Below are 4,771 nucleotides of genomic sequence, written 5' to 3' on the forward strand. Positions count from 1 at the left end.
TTAATTTATTTATTTATTTATTTACTTATTTATTTTGTGCCTGACATTAGAATACAATTGATTAGATACAATGCATTGAAAATATCAGAGGCATTCCGAATAAATCTTTCATCTTGCGTTCACCGTTCGATCACCGTTCACTTTGCGCTCGCGTCTTAGTTGATTTATTAATTTATGTATTTATTTTTCATAAATCCGACACGTGCTAGAAAATCTATTCAGTAAACAGGACACCTAGGTAGTCCGGAAAAGTCGTTGCGCACGTACATGCCCGGATGACAGTGATATAAAAATTATATTTAACAAAGAAAAGGACTTCCTCTTTTAAAACATTTTCTACTTTTCTACTTTTTCTTTACGATATTTTTGTGCAATATGTAATTAGTCATAACACATTAACATAACATCACATTTGATAGTCGTTGGTTGCATCACGAAGCAGATATACTGCATTATGATTTCTCTCTAATTATGTGTAGTGATCTGTGAAATTTCCAGTTACTTAAACCATTCAACGTGTCATCGCTTTTTTGTGATGACTTCTGCGTATTGGGAGATTCAATCTATTCATGTTTGTTTTTGTGGGTTGATGATAGAAAAACTGAGTGAAAGACCGAAGAATTGTTGCAATTTATCATATAATTCTCTTGCAACAATTAGCAAAATGCAATATATTTAATATGATCTACAACAGCGCCATTGGACAGAATTCATCAGCTATAAAAAGGAGTAAGTACGTAAAGTGTGGTGGGAGGAAGCTTAAAAAACATACAGTTGGTCTTTATGATGTGTACACTTTGACTGATGTTCTTCTGCTTTTCAGAAATGGCAGACGAAGAGATAAAAAGAGTTTGCAGGGAATGGATGTCAACACGCAAAAAAAACAATTCGCGAGCTACGAAGACTGGCAGGTGATATAAACGCCATTACAAAAGACACCAGAATTGCGAAAGTAGCTGGAGCTAGCACGTCTATGCTTGGGGGAATAATAGCTACAGGATGTCTCATAGCGGCACCATTTACTGGGGGTATTTCACTGGTGCCAGCAGTAGCAGCCGGAGTAATTAGTGGTGCAGGTACTGTTGTAACAATTGGCACGACTATTGCAAAAGCCTTGCTTGAAAACGGAAAAATAACGGAGGTTTAACGGTATCTTGACGAGGACAAGAAGTTCACAGAAAATCTTATTTCGAACCTTCAAAAATATGCCGAATATACCGAAGCTGCTTTAAAAGGAACGAGAGCGATGACGACAGGAGCCAAGTTTTTGATTAAACTCGCTGGGTTAGGAGTATAAGTATCGGCACAAGGCTTTAGGTTTATTCCAAGATTTGGCAAAGCGATCGGCATCGTCCTATCAGTTGCAATTTTACCGTTTGATACATGTATCTATGAGCTTGTTAAATCTGCCATCGATGTTCACAACAATAATCTCTCTGAAGCTTCAAACGAGGTGCGGAAGATAGCCTCCCAACTTGAGGTAGACTTGAAAAAGAGAGAGCAAGCATACAAAGATTCCTTTTTGAAAAAGCAGACTGGCGTTTCGTATGCAAACAATAAGTACGAACATCAATACCGATTAATACATTAAGATTGTGGTCGTTTTTTTTTGTAGAATTAATACACACACACACACACACACACAATGCCCACTGTCCAATCCGACAACTGTGCAATCCGGCACACTGGCCTTTCCGACCTCATATTTTATTCCCAAAAAATTCATTATAATTTATATAGAACAAAACACTGTATATTCCGACTACTGTACATTCCGATTTCCGGCGCTTTTTTGTCAACAAATCTAGAAAATTACATTATAATTTCACTTGGGTAATCCGACATAGTTACACTGGTGTACCGTAATTAGCCGCTGGCCAGGTAACATGAATGTCCCGTATTGGTCTCAAGATTGGTCTACTTGGAGAGTAGTTATTATTTAAGCAATTAATGAACAGTTTTTTTTAATTTAAAGATTAGGCAATCAATTCTCTTTGTTGTTATCAATTTTATTCTCGCATTGACAAAATAGCATCCACGCGATAGAAAATAAAAAGCGTACAATCATGATATTCAGATCGCCTTTTCCTTACAGAATAAATAAGATTTTTGCTTGAAATTAAAATCAGACATGTAGTCAGAGTCCTTCAGAAAAACATGTTGCGAAAAAAAAAGAGTACGGCGAACTACTGTGTTACATGTAGACAATACTAAATTTGAAGGCAGCATCTTGTCTAATAGAAAACGTTTCATTTCCGGGTTAATATACACTGAATCAAGCGAGGTTGTGCACAGAAAAGATTTGCCAGAAGCAAAAGGTACCAAGTTAAGTTGCCCATTAAATTTTACGTCTGTTTGATAATTCAATCGCAATCACAATGTTTTAGAGTTACGTCCCGATTGTATGAAAAATCGCGTGACGATATTAATAGCACAGTCTATGTTGAGAAGTAAACAGTGGAGAAAAATCGGAGAGAAATGTAGTGTAGAAAAAAAATACCACTATGTAGAGAAGGTAGACGAAATATTTACTTAAATATCTATTGTCAGTAAGTAAATTGTCAAACAATTGAATTGCAACATCTCGAAGCAATCGGCAGTTCCGTCTGTTTTAAAAAATCATCGTATATTACGATAGAGTTAACGAAATAAATGCTATCACAAAAGCTGTTTCTCAAGTAAATGCTACTCATCCAAGGCATATTTTATACAACAAAGAAACACATAGTTGTGCAAACACTTTGACAATTAGATACACTTGAACTTTAAACCTAATGAAGAATGGTAATGTTTAGTAGTCATCTGACACTGATCATAATGCTCAGAAAAATTCAACACTGGGTAATCCGACACACTGTCCAATCCGACATTGATTTTATTTCCCGCAGCATGTCGGATAAGACAGGTTTCATATATATATATATATATATATATATATATATATATATATATATATATATATATATATATAAAGCACTAAAAATGACCAACGACACGTGTCGTTGGTCATTTTTAGTGCTTTATATAAATTTCCATCCGTGACCTTGTATCTACTTAGTAGATCCGACACTTAGGATATACAGTGTTGTTGGTTTTTAGTGCTTTATATATATATATATATATATATATATTTATCAAAGACAGTAATGACTTATCCTACCCAGACACCATAATACAGTACACAAGTCCTATGCTTGTATTTGTAACATTACCTATGGATTTTTAGAATTAAAAACACATTTATAGTTTATTGTTTATTGTATGGCAGATATTGGCCACAGTGGTCAGATAAACGTATTTACAACATCAAGTTTGGGGTCGCCAGACAACAGGGCTCACCCCCTACAACAACATTTTATGTGTCGTCCGAAACGGCAAGTAGCATGCTGGGTTGATCACAATCATGCTACCGACACATCAACATATCATTTAGTATACAACTCTTTACTTTAAACTGTCTATATGAAAAAATTATTAAATCAACATCAACGTAACAACAGTCAACATCATATTTCCACAACCAACTTGAAGGTGACGATATGGCTTCACCCAATTTCCCGTTGAGCATCCAAATTAAACCACTGTGACGAGATGTAAGTCTAAGGATTCCTGTGTCTGTAGACAGCTAATGGTATCTGAAAGTATAAAACTTAAACGGCAGAAACACTGAACAAGTCAAACAAAGTAATTATATGGGGTTGGGTTGGGAGGGTATTTTTTTAAAAAATTTTAACTCTCAATTTCTAAACCATCTGCTGGTTACAGGCCTTGATTGAAAAAGGAAGTACGGATGCTGTAATTTCAGAGTGATACACGAGATGCTTATAAATTCCCGGTCCAAATTTCCGGATTACGCAACAGGCTGATACACAAAATTATCAACAAAACAAACCAAATTTTAGATTTACACAATACATAAATCCCAATCAATATTAACTTAAAGCAAAATTATGAGGAGAAAAGCTTTGATAACGGCATATATTTACAGACAAGCTGAAATATATGCAAATATATACACGTTTTCTATTGTAATATACATGTATGTATCTACACGGATTCAGTGAAATGGAAAGAGCTGCTTCCTATCAGACTTCTCACACTGTGATGATGTAACATTTTCTATGAAAACGTCGCAAAAAAAAGCCTAGGTCCTCTGCTCTTCAATAGCATTGGGTAAAATTTATTCTGTTGTCAGCTTTCCAATTAAAGTTTAATTTTCTCATCTATTATGGTTTTTGTGTTTATTTCTGAATGTACTTCTTGCGCTTTTTTAGGTCACCTGAGTCACTCAGGTGACCTATTGCTATCCGTTTTCGTCCGTAGTCGTGCGTCGTCCGTGCGTTAACTTTTGAACATTTTCAACTTCTTCTCCAAAACCACTAAACCAGTTTCAACCAATTTTGGCATATACATGTAGCATCTATGGTGAAGGGGAACAAAATTTGTGAATTTCATGGTCCCTTCCCCCCTTGGGCCCGAGGGGTGGGCCTAAAACCACCAAAATTGATGCAATCTTTAAAAATCTTCTTCTTTACTCCTCGACACCAAGCAGTCAACCTGTAAACATGATTGTAATAAGCATTGGGCCCTCTACCAAAATTGTGAAATTCATGGCCCCAGGGTCAGAGGTTCTGGTGCTACCCTTACAAAAAAGGACTATAGTTTACTATAGTTAACTATAGTTTACTATAGTATTAAAGTTTTTTCACTATAGTAAATCAAAGTATTTTACTGTGGATTTCAGATCATTATATTTTTTCTTCAATTCATA

The 4,771-nt window shown here is 35.4% G+C and overlaps 1 pseudogene; it reads left to right on the plus strand.

Annotated features, from left to right (window-relative positions):
* The first annotated feature begins 680 nt into the window (after positions 1 to 680).
* On the plus strand, positions 681 to 3,395 carry LOC133188665 (uncharacterized; annotated as a pseudogene).
* Positions 3,396 to 4,771: the final 1,376 nt, after the last annotated feature.

Source organism: Saccostrea echinata, unplaced genomic scaffold (assembly GCF_033153115.1).
Source record: "Saccostrea echinata isolate AGI-Se365-2 ecotype Australia unplaced genomic scaffold, CSIRO_AGI_Sech_v1 ptg000016l, whole genome shotgun sequence".
NCBI classification, from domain to species: Eukaryota; Metazoa; Mollusca; class Bivalvia; order Ostreida; family Ostreidae; genus Saccostrea; species Saccostrea echinata.